Raw genomic sequence first — 18,223 nt, 5'->3', positions numbered from 1 at the left:
CAAATACCTTTCAGCTAAATATTGCTGCCAGGATCCGTAACCACTTTAAAAGACATTATGAAACAAATGTCCCTATCATTTGAGTAGCATCATGATGATCTTGTTCTAATTTAATATTAACATTGAACTAATTTAATAAAGTCATATGTAATAAGTAATTTAGAATTATTGACTATACTTAATAGTGCAAAGGAGGATCCAAATTAATTTGCAGGTTCTTAGTAAGAAAGTTGTAAAATATACAGTGTTCAATATATAAAGAAATATTGTGAGCTCTATTTGATGTGTGTCAGGCATGAGGAGACAGAATAGATAGATAGGAGAAATGGATGCAAGACACGTTATTAAATAAATATAAGCAGCATTGAATAAAAAGATATAATGACTCAGGAAATCATATCTATGATACTTTAGACTTTGGCTCTGCTTAAGATCCAGAAAACAAAACAATATCATAACTATTTACTTGTCCACCTAACAATTCCTTCTTAGATGGAGGCTATAAATAAAACATAATAGCAAATATTTCCTGGAGATATTATCAGTCTTTACCTTTTGAGATTTTTCTTTTCTTCCTTGCACTTTCCTGAAGGCACGCCCGCAAAGTGTGCAACCTGAAAAGTCTGTTACAATCATTTAGGTTCTGGCTTTGTAGCTTGTTTCCCAGCTTCTATTCTTGCTCCTGTAAAATCCACTCTTCATAGAAAAGCAAGACAAATTTATTTTTAAAATAAGTTTATTTTTAAAACTTAAACTCTGTGTATAATGTTCCAAAAATGTCCCATTATATTTCCAAGAAAACAGAAGCACTTTACCCCTGTTTGCAAAACTCCACTTAATGTGGCTCTTGCTTAACCTTCCGATCTGTTATTTACTGGTTGTCTTTAATCACTCTGCTCCCAATATACTGACTTTCTTTCTCTTCCTCACAATGATCACGTTCTCTTCTTACGAAATTGTTTTCCTTGACCAGAATGCTCTCTTGGTTGTCTCCTTTACAGACATTCAGGTCTCTGCTCAAAATGCAATATCCTAACATAAGGTTCAGACATCAGTTCTATTGTAACATGCTGTAGAAGAAATCATCCAGTACTTAGCTTAAAAAGTATTTATTGAGTTCATAAATCTATAGATTGCTGAATTATGCTGGATTCAGCCAGGTGGTTCTTTCCTTCTTTGGTTGGGCTCAGTCATGCATTTACTGATAAACTAACTTACATCTAGGCCTACAAGGATGACTGGTCCATCAGTCTTTCATCTTCCAGGCAGGCTTTTCTAAGCAGACTCTCATAGTAGAAGCTGAAGTTGAAAAATAAAAATGAAAATGTTCACGTGTATGGCATGTGGTGATATCCCATTGGCCAAAGCAAGTCCAAAGGCCAAACCCAGAATCAAATACTGGAAGAACCAGACTCCATCACTCTTGTGAGATGATCTACAACACAACATATCAAAGGCATGAATGGAGCGATAAAGAAAGGGCTGCAACCACCAGTGAAATTAATCTACACTAGTTTGCCCTCTTGCCACAATTATTTACATCCATTTTACCTGCAAATAACTCTCCCTACAAGGCCAACAAGGCTCCATTTAATCTCAATCTCAAAGTATAGAACCTCATGACCAACTTCAAGTCCATGTAAGTGTCATATTGGAGGACTGGAGCTAAATCTGGAGGACTATGATCAAAGAGGATATCCCCACAAACTCAAAAGATTCAGACAAAAGACAGAATAATCACAGTGAACACTTTCACTCTAAGTAGAGATGAATAATTGAAGGTATAGAGCAGTACCTTGTCCACATAGCCTTTGACATCCTGGTGGGATAGTGTTGTTTGAGAAACCTACTCTTTGAGTGGCAAGTATCCTTTCAACAGACAGTGATTCTCTCCCATAGCTATGGTTCCTTAATCCATTTTCCTTCATTTCCCTTGACTTCCCTCCTCTGGACATCATTTGTTTTCCACTAGACCCCTTAGGCACCCCATAAAAGGCACCAAAACATATTGGAGTATTTTCTCAGCCTGTTCCCTAGTAAAAAATTGGAGGTTCAGAGATTTGCTTTATAACAATAGCAGACTCAGCCCATTTTAGCTCAAGCTGTAGAAAGCTTTCATTATTATTTCCTGAAAAGCAATGTGAAGTTTATTATCCACTAATTATAATCCAACCCATACAACAAAAGTCATACTCATAATTAGTTTCTTGCTATGCCTTCTTTTCTGGATGTGTTTTCTACTATTTTGGGGCAGGTTTCTGTTTGCTATGAACTAAAGCTTCCTAGAAGTTCTTCTGGGAGAGCTGAATGGGTCCAGGAGGCACTGCCTTAATTTTTTAAAAGGTCATTACAAAGTTTCACACCTCTATGGTTGTGGGATCTGTATTCTGAGGCTGTATCTTCTCAGAAAATATTATACTGACCCAGGATAAGAAACAATGTTATTTTTCTAACCTAGCAAGTTCTGGCAGTCACTTGCAAATTGCGTACCACTTTTTTTTTTCTTTTGAGTACTTTCCTTTCTTGTAATATTCAGTTAAAAGGAATCAGCTGCTTCTTCCAGTAGTTAGCTTTGAGAGCACTTTGTCCACACTCAAAAATTTATTATATAAAATTTTCATCTGTTAAGTTATAGGAAGATATAATTGTATAAAATAGTCTACCATTACTTAGTACAAGAACTGCTATCCCTGTGTTCTTAACACCAAAATTATGACATCAAACGGCACGTTATTTTCCTGTTCTTTCCCCACACCAACCAGTTACACAACTCTCCACACATTACCTGAGCATCCTAGGAGTTAATTCAATTCTGATACGAACTACCTGGAATTACTACAGACCCTTCAGGGAAGGGCTCAGTCCAACAAGACTGCCCCCACTTCAGTTAACAATCGAAAGGTAGCGCTACCCACACTTCTGACCAATCGACTAAGTCAAGGTAGTTTCCCCAAACCCCCTCCTTAGGCTTGGTAATTTGCAAGAATTGCTCACAGAACTCCGGAAAGCATTTTATTTACATTTATTGGCTTCTTATTAAGGATACAATTCAGGAACAGCCAAGTAGAAAAGATGCCCAGGAAAAGGTATGTAGTAAGGGGTGTGGTGCAGAGTTTCCTTACCCTTAGCTGGCATGCCATACTCCAAGCACCTCCAAGAACTCACCAATCAGAAACTCTTCAAACCCCATTATTCAGGGTTATTACAGAAGTTCCATTAATTAAAGTATGAATGATTAAATCACTGGCCCTTGGTGATTAACTTAATCTCTAGCCCCTCTCTCCTGTCCTTAGGTTGGGATGTGGGGCTGCAAGTTTCTTTAATCACATGACTGGGTCCTCAGGCAACCAGTCCCCATCCTGGTACTACCTAGGAGCTCACTGAGCAGCACCTCATTAGCATAAATTCACACATGATTCAAAGAATCTTGTTATGAATAACAAAAGATGTACCTTTCACACCTATCACTTAGGAAATTCCAAGTGTTTCAGACATTTCTGTGCCAGGAACAAGGGATAAAGAACCATTTCTTAATATATTCCAATATCCCAACAGTTTTTTAGTATTCCTGGATGCATAGGGTATCATAGTCATCTTGTAAGCCTCTGCCAACCAATATAATATATTCTATTCTATTCTATTTTTATATGGCAGCATTCCACTTTGAAGTAGTGATTTCTGTATCAGGTCTCTCTTACCGTACGCATACTGTATCACAAACCACCTTCAAATATCAGTGACTTAAAGCAACGAGCCCTTACTTCGCCGTCCTCTGGTGTGCAGGTCCGGGATTTTGCCTGTGTTTGGGTGTGTGGTTCTCCTTATTCTGGGCTCTGTCCCTCATTATCTGTCAGGCAGTCATTTTGTTGTCACATTGGGTGACAGAATGATTTCTCCTTGTGTTTATCATCCTCTAGCAGTGGGTCCCAGCATGACTCTAGGCAGCAACGTAGCTTCAAAAGTAGGTGCAAAAGCATCTACTAAGATGAAATGGACTTTTATAACACTGGTTCAAGTAAGTCAAATGCCTGCATTCAAAACCCTCTGATTCAAACACTAGAGACTCTCCTCAGTGAGAAGGCCTGCAAAGTCACATGGGAAAGGAAAGGATAAAGAGAGAGAAGAACGGGGACCTTTATGTAATCAATCAACGACATCTTCCTTGATTAAATAAACTTAAGAACCACACACTCTTTCTAACAGCTTGTTAGCATTCTTCTACTTTATTTGCTCAGTAGGCGTGCAATTCTGAACTTACCTGGTTTTAGACCTTAGAGATTTCATAGACACTGAACCTTCATATCCAGGTGTTTCATTATTTTTGGACGACCTTGGTAATTTAGCTCTTGTAACCAGACCTCATGGAATTACTAAGTTCTAGATGTGAGAGAGCAATGGGCAGGACCGCCAAGAACCACCTGTAGCGAGCAGCACACTGTCTCAAGTCAAATGCTATATAGAGACTAGGGACTGACGTACAACCAAGATCAGAAAAGAATCCCCTTCACAGTATAACTGTAGGAGGAGTGATAGGAGGTAGAACATGAGAAAGAGGCGGGGACTAGGTTCAAGGACGTAGATAATTACAACTTAATTATAATAGAACAATTTTTAATCTCATACAATTAGAATTTAGATCAGTGAGCATCTGATGCATCTAATGGTTGTTTAGTCACCTACCCAGTGGCATAAGACCCTTTCGTTTAACGCTGTCAAAAATTTACTATAGATATTCTAGAATAAATGATATACCAGGGAACCAAAATTATTTAAAATTCTCCTTAGAGATTGCTAAGTGAGCAACAAACTAACAAAAATAACACTTTAAATTTAAAGGGATTGCATAGTAATTTAAATTAGTAGAAAATAGAATGGATAAACCATTTAAAATAAAAAAAATAATGAGGCAAATTAAAGTCCTTTAAAGTGGTCAAGAGATATTTCTAGATGAAACATTTGGAAGTAGCATGAGGATATTATATTTTGGAAAAAGGCATTATGGTGATAGTTACTTTGTGTAGTAACAAATTATACATTATAGAAATGATGGATTATCTTACCTATTATATATAAAAGAAAAATAAGAATAGATGGGAAAAAATTAAAAATCAGATCTTTATTGAATACGCTGGTAAAAAGTTAAAAAGGAACATGTGAGAATAAAGGATTTATTGACTAGACAGTATTAAGAATGTAACTTATTTTACATATGGAAATTTGAAAAACAAACAAGACAAAACACCAAGGCTGCCAAGAACCTCCAGAGAGAAAGAGAAAAATAAATGAGAAGAAAAAATTCATTGTTAATTGATTTACATTCATCATAAGCATAATATTAAGTGAAAGAAGGCAGACACAAAAGAATACAAAATATATCATTCTGTTTATATAAAATTGAAATACACAAGCAGTATTACTCTGTGTTACAAGAGATGTTGCTCCTGGTTGATAAGTACTAAGGAAAAACAGTTATAAGAGAACTTTTCAAACTTTGTTATTCTGTTTATTGACTTTTTTGCTGGTTTCCTGGGTGTGTTGATTTTATTATATTAATTTTAGGTATATACTTTGGACTTCTGTATTTTTCCGTAAGTGTATAATACTTCCAAGAAAATGTCAATTACACAATCCTATGATGCATTACCTTTCACAGGTATGGTTTGGAAAAAATAATTAAAAATGAAATAATGAAATATAGAGGACATCACCATCATGGCAGAGTAAGAAACCCCTGCTTCTCTTCCCACACAAGATCAATAATTAGAGAGGTATTCGGGAACAAAAATATCTCTGGAAAATCTTAAACGTCCAAATAAGAAAATTCAGTAACAGAGTGCAACAAAAATGAATGAAATGAGCTGAAAATGCTCAAAGTTTCCCTTTCCTCAGTATCCCATCCCCCAGGCTGACACTGCACAGCACCAAAAGTAAACTCCTGGTTAGAAAAAGTTGACTTTACTGGGAAAGAGTGAACAGGATGAGGCACCAGCTTCCCTGGGCTTTCAGGGCACTGCAGGAAGACCTGCTTTGGTCTCACCCCACCCAGAGACTGATAAAGCTAAGACATGGGGAGATAGCTAGGAACACGGAAGAAGGGCAAGAAACTGTACCAGCCACTGGTGAAGATTCCCCAGTGGTCTGCTCTGTGGAGCACCCCCCAGCAGTTTTAACCACTGAAGAAAGCAATGGCCAGTAGAGCCACTGTGAACCCCTTACGTCTTCCACCACTGAGGTACTCCCCCAAACACCAGCCCCCTGACTCCTCTATTTCCCCAGATCTAGTTCCTCAATCCCCTACCCCCTATCCTCACAAGAATCAGGACCCATGCTGACAGCCAACCCCAGCCTCTGTAGCTGCATGAGTGGAAGATGTCAGCCAAGACTCAAGGTTGACCCCCACCACTGTCTGCAAATTTGGGCTTGTCCTCCCAGCTAGAGAAAAGATAAAAAAACACTGGGAGTTGGGTTTTTCATAAGATAAACAAATTTTACAAATCTTTACCAGGGTAAAAAGAGAGAAGTATTTCCCAAAGGAAATGTAATCAATATCTCAAAGTATTGTCTGCATTCCCATGGTCATTGCAACGCTATTCACAACAGCCAAATACGGAAACCTAAATGTTCATCAGTAGATGAATGGATAAAAAAAATGTGACATAACTATTGATCAATCAATCAATTGATCTATCTAATCTATGGAAACATACACAATGAAATATTACTCAGCCATAATAAAGGAAGGATAGCCTTCTTTTGCAACAATATGGATGAACCTTTAGGATATTATGCTCAGTGAAACTGTTTAGACAGGGAAAGCTCTTACATATATGTAGAATCTAAAAAAGCTGAACTCATAGAATAGAATTACAATTGCCAGGGGCTGGAGTATTTGGGAAGTGAGGAGATATTGGTCAAACAGCACTATATTACAACATGTAACTTTGTTTAATTGTAGTCACTACTAAATTGGCCTGTCTTTCCTTAGACTATCATTTTCATTTTTCCTTTCCAAATTCCATATTAATATAACAATTAGAACTATGTCAATTTTATTATTTTATTTATCATTTAGTATTGGCTTGCATAAAGCTAAGTGCTTAAGACTTATAATTGCATTGGTTATTGCTAAAAATCATATGAGGAGAATATCTTTTCTTACAATTTGACAAGAAAACAGAAGCTTTACTTGTTCAGGCAAATTGCCTAGATTACAGTTCATAATGAAAGTACAAAGACTTCACTTATGTTTAGTCTGAGTCAAACATTAATTCACACTACAATTAAGTAGCTATTAAAACAAAGGATAGCTAATAACTTTAAAAAAGCTTTCTCAGGCATCTGGGTGGCTTAGTGGGTTAAGCCTCTGCCTTCAGCTCAGGTCATGTTCTCTGGGTCCTAGGATCGAGGACATCGAGCTCTCTGCTCAGTGGGGAGTCTGCTTCCTGCTCTCTTTCTCTGCCTACTTGTGATCTCTCTCTTTCTGTCAAATTAAAAATTAAAAAAAAAAAGCTTCTCCATGGCCTCTAGAAATCGCATTATTTTACTATTGAGATAATGGAGACAGGGCAAATTTAGATAGCCCATTGCAATTCCTATTTCTGTTTTTCATAGATGTGAAACACGGCAGAAGGAGATGAACCATGAGAGACTATGGACTCCTGGAAACAAACTGAGGATTTTAAAAGGAGGGGAGGTTGGGTGATGGGTGAGCCTGGTGATGGGTATAAAGGAGGACGCTGGTTGCATGGAGCACTGGGTGTTATATGCAAACAATGAATCATGGAACTGTACATCAAAAACTAGTGATTTACTGTATGGTGACTAGCATAACAATTAAAAAAAAAGTTACAAGTTAAAAAAAAAAAGATAAAGAAACCAAAGAACTGAAAATGTGATTTATTTGTAGTCCCACTTTTGTCTGTGTGTTTTTTTAGTTTAGTTTGGCTAACTACCATCATATTGTAAATAATGGGAAAAAATAAAAGACTTACCAAGATTGCTTTGTAAGCCAAAACATTTTCTATAAATAGAGCTTATCATTTATGTCTTTTTAAAAATACTTATGAATTATTAAAATATGTTTAAATGAATGAAATGACTTACTCAAGGAATAAAATGTTGCACTGCAAATATGGGGATTTAGTAAAAATTTAATTAACAAATATGTTGATATGCTTTCCATAACAAATTCTAGTGAAGTTTAATCAAGCATCTTTCAGACTACCTTTACTCATGATGTGTAGCTCTTAAAGTTATATAAAATATATTGCTAAGGAGTTCATTATGGCTAAGTTTGGCTATAATGTGTGTTAAAGAGTTATCATAAATGTGATTATCGCAGCCTAAAGGAATGCTTTGTATATCCACTAAAAGTTTATATAGAAAACCTTTTAGAGTTAAAAGGTACGTTTGTTTTATCTTTATTTTGTGATTGAGAACATGGGAGAATTATGCCTGTCTCTTTTCATAAATACAGCTTTTCTACCCTGGAGATGATGTTAGCAGTTACTGAATAGGGAATTTATAATTTTTCATATTTATATTCCTTTAATATTTGTGCTAAGAGCTTTATACTTCCTGTTGCCATTAGACTTTCAGATTACATATGTATTTATATATACATATTCTTAGGTCCTGGTTATTTTTCATTATAATGTTTAAGTTTCTTTTGTCAGAAATATTTATTTTGTGTAATGTTTTGCATGATGGCTTATAGAAAACCCAATTAACACAAATATAAACCAATATTTAAAAAATACTGACATTTAAAAATAATAAACTGACTGGGTATAAAAACTAGAACTATAATATCTCAGCTCTTCTTTGAGTGTGAGTTGTAAAAATTCTTCTATCTAATATAGAATTGCTGAAAATTATGAATGGAAAGTGGCATAGACAACTGAGCATAACCATTAGGTCTGAAGTTCACCAGAAAAAGGAATGCAAATAAACTAAATTAGGATGTCATTTTATCTTTTTAGGACATTAATTCACTTCCATCTTAAATGGGCCCAGACTAGGAAATCTGTGCAATGGCATTCAACTTAAAATTTTATAACTTATCTTCTAAAATTCTATTTTCTTGGTCACCCAAAATTTGTGAGCCTTTTTAGCAGTCCATCCCCCATGGACATGACATGGCACGTCACCATGTGGAGGAACTTGTTACAATCAGAATGCATCATAAATTCAATGTGCATTTCTTATTCAAAATTACTTATAAAAATGCTAAATAAGCCTGACTTATTTGTGTTAATAGAAAAGTGGCACAAATAATCACAAACAGTAGGCAATCCATAAATCATTTATATTTGATTTTAGAATTTATTTATGCAAATTGTATTCTACAGCAGAATTATCATTCGAATATAATTTGCTTAGGATGATATTTAAATTAGTTTGCATTCCCTTGTCATCCAAGACTGAAGGTGAAATGAGTCAGCAAACAAGATATTTAGGTGGGAAAGAATCTGTTTGGAAATAAAACTGTGTTGTGAAAAATACAAAACAGTAGATAAAGAATAATATTCACTCTGAGAAAGGCCCCATAACAATGATTGGATTAGTCATACAAAGAAAGTTTAGATAGAAGGATAACACAGCATTTTTTTTTTTTTTTGGTAGAATTTCTTGTCGCCTATATCCTCCGACAAATATCTCCACTTCAACATTTCCCCAAATGAGATGGTTTTCCTAAACCATTCTTAAAAATACTTGCTCCGCCCTAAATTTATTTTATAATATTTTGAGGTTGTGTACATTCATAGGGGTACACTGGAATCCTGGAGCTTACTTGATTTGAGGAAAATAAGAACATGCCTAGTGAAAGTGATGATAGCAAAAAATGAGAAGTTCCATCATTCTTTAATCAGGAAATAATGAAAGCAGAAGATTATAAAGAAAGGAACATATGGCAACTTTTTTTTTTTTAACTCAGTGGAAAATTTTCATCCTTAATGCTTTCTTTTTGCTGTAACACACTAATACCTCTGTTAAAATGACTGAAACATTAGCACGTCTCCAAAATCTTGTTCTATCCCTTCTCTTCACAATTTAAATTTCCTCACCTATTCACTTCTGAATATGGTCTCATCTTACCTACCTTAAACATTAAACAAACAATCAAATGAAGAAAAAGGCTTTCATGACTCCATGTCTTCTTCCAGTTGTCTTTTCTCTCTTTCCCATTACTGCCATTTTTCTTTTAGAAATGAACTCTATTAATGTGCTTAATACAATAACTGTGATTGCATGAATTTCTTTCTATAGATTCCATAGTGTACTTTCAGAATCCCGAGGAAAAAGTCCTGTGATTTACTCAATCTATCTCTAGGAAATAGCAAATAATCAGTAAATATTTATGAAAGAATAAATGATTCCCTTTCTAAATCAATATTGTAAGTAAGTTGCAATATTATAACAATTTTATTGCAAGTAGATATAAATTCTAATATTACAAATGTGTGAAATATTTGAAACAAGAATCCATAATAGTAATAAATAGTATAACCTGAAAGTAAGCAGCATGAAACACTAAAAAATACAAATTTGGAAGAAAATTCTGGTTTTCTTAGGCAATGATTAAAATCAAAATAACAAGCTTATACTATTTATTGTTTATCTCACCTGTATTTCTCTATTTCTTCCATTTCATTCATATTACCATATAGCCTTAAAGTCATAATGAATGACAAAAGTTTTACAATTGATAATTGTAGACATATTGAAAAGAATCAAAGAATCAGGAAAGGCAAAAGAAAAAGTGGATATAGATCAGCAGAAATTTAGAAACTAGAAACTTTGGACAATATGTAGTCCATTATTAACATCAGTTAAGCCTCCACTATTGATAAAGCATTTTATAAATAATAAGTGATAAAAATAATAATTAGTCTCCTGTCTAAACGTTCTTGCCTTCTTTAAAGTGGGATATTGGCTGTCTCCAATTATTGTCTAAAACTGTCTATTTTCCTTTCAATGCTGTCAATATTTGCTTCTTATATTTTGTGATGTTTGCTTTATATATTTCGGGACTGTGTTGTTCAGTGTATATAAGTTTATAATTGTTATGTCTTTCTGATGAGTTGATACTTTTATCAATACTAATATACTTCTTGTTCTCTTATGATAGTTTTTTATTTTAAGTCTATTTTGTCTGTTATTACTATGCCAACCCAACTCTGTTTTCATTAATATTTGCATGGAATATCTTTTTTAATATTTTCACTTTCAACCTAGCTGTATCTTTATATCAAAAGTGAAACTTTACAGAAAATATATCTTTGGATCATAGTTTTTTTTTAATCCATTTTGCAATATCTGACTTTTGATTGGAGAGTTGAATTCATTTACATATAAAATACTTATGAGGAAAAACTTCTGCTATTTTGATATCTGTGTTTGGTAGGTTAGATCTTTGTGGTCACTTACATACTCCATCAGTGATTTAAAACATATTTAGTTGTATTTTTTGTATTGAGATATTTTGATTTGTTTCTCATTTCCTTTTGTGTATATTATTTAGATATTTTCTTTGCATTTACCTTGTGGATTATATTTAATATCCTAAATTTTGAAGAATATAATTGAAATTGCTATGAACTTCACTTTAATAGCATACAAAAGCTCTAATCTTATATAAATCTGCCCTCTTTTATGTTACTGTTTTCACAAATGACATCTTAATGCATTTTGTCCCCTAAAACATAGATTTATAATTATTTTCATACACCTGTCTAAATTAGGTAGAAAATAAAAACAGAGTTACAAAGTAAAAATACAATAATGCCAGCTTTTATATCTCATTATGTTGTTACATTACAGAATATTTTCATTTCTCTGTAGAACTTTGATTTACTGTTTAATGCCCTTTGATTTCAACTCAAAAAACCCCATCTTGCATTTCTTTAGGGTAAGTTTAATGATAAATTCCTTTGGCTTATGTTTATCTGTGAATGTCTTAAAATTTTCCTCATTTTTGAAAGGCAGTACTCCAAACAAAGAATTCTTGTTTGAAAAGTTTTACTTTTTTTCCCCCAGCCTTTTATATATGTTATCTCACTGTTTTCTGGGTTCCATAGTTTCATGAAAGGAACTTCCTATTATTCTTATTGTGGACCCCCTTGTAAGTGATGAATCTTTTTCCTAGTGCAGATTTCAAAATTATCTATGTTGACTTCTAATAGTTTCATTACAATGTGCCTTGATGTGCGTATCTTTAAATTTTTCCTATATACACATTTTTAACCTTCTTGGATTTGTAGACTCATGCATGACATTTTCAAATTTCAAAAGGTTTTGGCCATTATTTATTGAATTTTTCTCTCTTTTCCGGTTTCTGTATTTCTCTCTTTTATCTGTTTCTGGACCTTCCCCAATGTGTACAACTGGAAAACTCAATGGTGTTTCACAGATCTCTTCATCCATTATTTCACTTTCTTTCTTTTTTACTTTCTGCTCCTCTGACAGGATAATTTCAATAATCCTATCATCAAGGCTGCTGACATTTTTTCACCTGTTCCAATCTTATGTCGTACAGCTCTAGGGAAATTTTCAATTAAGATATTGTACTTTTCACATCCTGAATTTCTTTTGGTTTCTTTTTATAATTTCTACCTCTTTATCAATATGTTCATTTTGTTGCTCTACCATTTGGCCTTTTTTCAGTACCTTTTCTTTCATTCTTTGAGCATATTTACCATGACAGTTTTAAAGTCTCTATCTAGCAAGTTGGATGTCTGGGCTTCTTCCTCATGGATGGTTTCTATCAATCTTTTTTTTTTTTTTAGCCCCTTTGAATGAGGAAATATTTCTGTTTCTTGTTATGGCTATGAAATTTTTTGTTGGAAAATGCACATTTTAATATTCTAGTATTATAATTCTGAAAAAAATTCCCTCCCCCTATGTTTGCTGTATTTTGAGTACTATAAATTTATTAACTTCTTCAAACTATTTTGAAAAGAGTGCATTCTTTCTTTTCTGTGGACACTGAAGTCTATGTTCCCTTAGTTCATGTTTTAAGAGAGTCTTCCTTGGATGTAAGAATTAAAGCGTGCGCACACACACACACACACACACACAGAATAATAACAACAACAAAACCCAAACTAATACTTGTCCTCTGTTTTGTTTTTGTTTTTGTTTTTTACATTTTATTTATTTGACAGAGAGAGAGCACAAGTAGGCAGTATGGGAGGGAGAGGAGAAGCAGGCTCTCCGCTGAGCAGGGATCCAGATTAGGGGCTTGATCTCAGGACCCTGGGATCACCACCTGAGCCAAAGGCAACTGCTTAACCGACTCATCCACCCAGTTGATCCAGATTGGCTCAGGGCGGGGATTACAAGCCATAATGATTGCACTGGAGGTAGAAAGGAAGTTATATAAACACCTGCAAGAGCTGAAGAGCTTGGCTTCTAAGAATAGTGAAACTGATCTTTTAGAATTTGTGAAAAAGTTCTTGGGTAAACAGAAAAGGAACATAACAAACTGAGGGTTTTGGCGGGATGGGGGATTGGGTGAATCTGGTGGTGGGTATTAAGGAGGGAACATATTGCATGGAGCACTGGGTGTGGTGCATAAACAATGAATCTTGGAACACTGAAACAATAAAATTAAATTAAATTTTAAAAAAAGTCTCCACAAGATCAATAAATCACTGCTCCAAGTTGGGAGGTTGGTATCTGTAATACCAGGATAGCTATCAGGAGGAATTTTTCCACATTGGTTCGGGGTGGGGTTACTCTAACATTTATCTAGACTTCCAAAGAATAGAGAAATCAAGCTGATGTATCAGTTAAGGGTCTTGCAAGGTTGTTTCTGCACATGTGTGTTGCCTGGGGCATTCACATGTCTCTCTAAATTCCTGTGTGTGTGTGTGTGTGTGTGTGTGAATACACACTTTTGAATGTCCTAAAATCCACCTCCACCCCCACCCCCCCGCCAATCCCCACAACTTTTCTTTCTTGGCTCTTGGCTGTTTATGCCCTGATCATCATCTTACCTGTCAGGGATACTTTGGTTATTTGTTCCCTTGTGGCATTTCTGAGCAGTGTCTGCTACTCCTCAGCCTAAATTCTGAGTTAAGCATACAGAAATGAGCAAATTGTGTCAGTTCATCAGGAAGCTCCCAGAGCAGTTGTGGGGGGGTGTGTGTGGGGATGAATATATATATATATATTGCAAATAAGTGCACTCTGACTTCTCCAAAACCAGAAACCATAGTCCCACACTGGGAACATAGGCTGCTGCTATTTCAGGACTGCCACTGAAACCAGGTAGAGAGTAAGTAACAGTCAATTAAAAATGGCAAAAATCTTTCCTAGCACGTCCAAGTTACCTTGTTCATGATTCAGCATGTTTTTAGTTGCTGTAATCTTTTAATGTTTTCCAAAGTTCCAGCAATGTTAGTTTGATAGTTTCTACTTTTTTTCTTCCATTTTGTCTATAGAAGAATGAGTCTGGAGCTGCCTACTCTACCATTTTGCTAATGTCAGTCCATTATTTCTTCATTTTAACTTCAAGCATAACTTTTGACCTTGGAAGAAGAGGCCATACATATAAATGCAAAATATATTAGCATACTTTAAAAAGTAGACATTTAAGGGGGACACTTTGGTGGCTCAGTCAGTTAAGTGTCTGCTTTTAGCTCAGGTTATGACCCAAGTGTCCTGGGAAAGAGTCTCACAAGGGGGCTCCTCGCTCTGGGAGGAACCTCTTCTCCCTCTGCCTGCCACTCTCTCTGCTTGTGCTCTCTTTCTTTCATTCTGACAAACAAATAAGTAAAATCTTTCCAAAGAGCAACTAAGCAGATATCATGTAACAGAGACTATAAATCTCCTAAATAATAAAAATCAAAGTCTTAATTTCTCTTTGGAATGTTGTTAGAGTGATACATATGTATATATATTTACATTTCAAAATTATTACTTTCAATCCAAGTAAGGGTTTACACTTACTGGGCAAATCAGGCATGAGATGGTCTTGCTATGAAATTCTGCACAAATCTATGGACATTTTCTAAAACGCTTATAATGTGAAAGCTTTAGATGTGATAAAGAAATAATCATGTACTTTGAATAACTGGGCTATTTAAACAATTTTTAAAATTTTTAAATGAATGTTATTTATCTATAAATTTATATAGGTAGATACAAATGGGCTTAAGTAAGTATTATTCTTTTATTATAATTTACACCTGCACTGGTCAGGCAAAAGAGAAAAAAAAACAAACAAACTATTAATTAGTTGTATCTACCTGGATTACAACTAAAGATCGGATATATTTGCATTTTTATATTATATTTACTCATTATTTGTTGTATTTATAATATGTCAGTGGAAGCTTTTCCACTGTATCTTCTATACTGAACAAGTGAACATTAACCATTCTTTAAAGAGAACATTAAAAAAAATGGAAAAATCAAACATATTCATAAAATACATGACTAAACTCCAAATTAATCCTAAAAGGCCAAATGGAACATTAATGTGAGTGTATCTCAGTGAATAAATTATTTCTCAGTAAAGGCATTTAAAAATAGATACAAAGTCTAGGTCAAACAAATGTAGTATCAATATATTTATGATTTACTTTGTCAGAAGAAAATTTCCTGTTTAATGCAATAGTTTTTCTTTGTTAAGTAAATATGAAGCTTACTTAACTTCTACATTTAATCTGTTCTGATTCAGTTTTAATATATATTTACAAGTATAATTGTTTTTAATGTTTTTCCCCTAAGGGTAAATAAAAAATAATGTAATTCCAAAGAGAGGAAATTTGTTCTCCAAGCAAATTAATCTACTTACGTAATAAAATTAATAATACATTTTGCTTTGAAATACACAAATGGACTTATTTCCCCATTTCCCTTTTCTTAAATTATAAATGCTGCCTTCCACAAATATGAATACTGCAGCTAAGTAGAAAATTTTACTGCAAGTCTATAAAGCTTTTTATGGTTTGCCATTCTACATTTTCTGGATGCAAGTTGATTAGTGTACTATAGATATTCCTATCTAACATATAGTTCACTGGATTAACACAACTGTCATGTACAAACTTTTCATTACTTGAATTCTAGGTAAGATATATTAAGATTTATATGTAGATTGCAAATGGACATAACTATTTTTATATTATTTTAATTTTTTATGATGATTTTGAGGTTATTGCCAATTGTCATTTATTCAGATAGCAATTAATTTGTCAAATATTTAAGCACACTATTATTCTTCCTAAGTGTAATATTACTGATCAGTATTGGAAATCACTAATAATAAACTAACTGAATTAAAACACTGTGGTTTTCTTCTTCGGTAGTTTGCTTTCAGTGGTAGGCAGAATTCTAGATGGCTCCCATGATCTTTTCCCCCAATGGGAGTGTTACTCCCATGACTATGCAACCTCATGTAGCAACAAAAAAAAATTTTTTAAGATTTTATTTATTTGTTTGACAGAGATCACAAGTAGGCAGAGAGTCAGGCAGAGAGAGAGGAAGGGAAGCTGGCTCCCTGCTGAGCAGACAGCCTGACTTGGGGCTAAATGTCAGGACCCTGGGATCATGACCTGAGCCAAAGGCAGAGACTTTAACCCACTGAGCCACCCAGGCGCACCGCAACAAAAATTTTGTAGATATAACTCAAGTTACTACTTAGTTGACATTAAGATTGGGAGTTGATCTGGGTAAGCCTAACTTAATTATACGTGCCCTTTCAAAGCAGTCTTCCTTATTCTTTGGCTGGATGCAGCAGAGACGGAGAGAGTCAAGGAATGAGAGGAATTTAACAATATGAAACTCCTTTCTTGGTGAAATGGTGGAAGCACAGGTCAAGGGCCTAAGAATGCCTTCTAGATGCTGAAAGCTGTCTTCAGCTGATAGCCTGGAAACAAACAGAAATTCAGTTCTCAAATCTAAAGAAATAAATTCTGCCAATGACAAGTATGACCTTGGAGAAAGATCTTGAACTGCAGATGAGCTTGCAACTAGATTCCACTTGGATTTAGCCCAAGCAGAGAACCCAAACACACCCTTTCCAACTTCTGATCTACAGACCGTGAACTAGTAAATGAATGCTGTTTTAAGGCACTAACATTATTGTACTATGTTATTCACAATCATCAATAAACCTTCAAAATATCCTTAATTTTATCAAAGCTGATTGATAGAGCATTTAATATCCTACCATATTGCTCTCAAATATGTTTTTATATTTTTTTATAATTTAGTCTTTCAAAATTTTCCAGTAACTAAATGTCTTCTGCTATTATCAGTGGGAAGTCAAGTAGTCAAGTATTTCTTCCATCAATCCCCAAGTTTTTAAGAAACCCTGGAGATTCCCTGTAAAGAACCAGTTCCTCTGAAAGAGTCAGTTTTTCTTTTTGTACAATGCACAAAACCATTTAAGAAATCAGACTGTTAGCTCTATCAATAACTTTACTGTCACAATGGGTCACAATTAAAGATTGTCTGTGTCTAATGCCATGCTCTGGTCAAAGCCATAATAGTTTTTCAGGCTAATCCTCAATATTATGCTTTTGTTTTTATTTTTGACAATTTATATTTATTTGCTTATTCATTCTCTCTCTCTCTCACATACACACACACACACACACACACACACACCATGGTATGCCAGCCATCTGAGACCAAATAGGCTTGCCAATTTTGGTCACACATTTTGCAGGAATTATGTATATCTCATGAACACAAAGGGTATTTTGTTAATCACATATTAAAAGGCCAGATATTTCTGATTGTGAAATCTCAGTAGGAGTACTGATATCTTTTATTGCCATGAGACTAAAATCAGAGCCTTCTGGACCAGATTCCTTAATTTCAAACAACATCATGAAAAGTGGGACAAATAGTCCAACTCCTTTGCCGTACTCTGTTGCCATATTCTATCTAGAAGGAAATTACAAGCGTTACTCACAATCCAGGGGAGGGTATTAAACACTAACATCGCCACTGAGGATCATCATTGCCTAAAACAATAAAAACATCTGTCATTTCCTGACTTGTTGATTTTAGCCATTCTGGAATACTATGCAGCCATCAAAAGAAACGAAATCTTGCCATTTGCGACAACATGGATGGAACTAGAGCGTATCATGCTTAGCGAAATAAGTCAAGCGGAGAAAGACAAATATCATATGATCTCCCTGATATGAGGGAGTGGTGATGCAACATGGGGGCTTAAGTGGGTAGGAGAAGAATCCATGAA

This window comes from Neovison vison, chromosome 5 (genome assembly GCF_020171115.1).
Source record: "Neovison vison isolate M4711 chromosome 5, ASM_NN_V1, whole genome shotgun sequence".
NCBI classification, from domain to species: Eukaryota; Metazoa; Chordata; class Mammalia; order Carnivora; family Mustelidae; genus Neogale; species Neogale vison.
The sequence above is the reverse complement of the archived record's forward strand: the minus strand, read 5'-3'. Positions refer to the sequence as shown.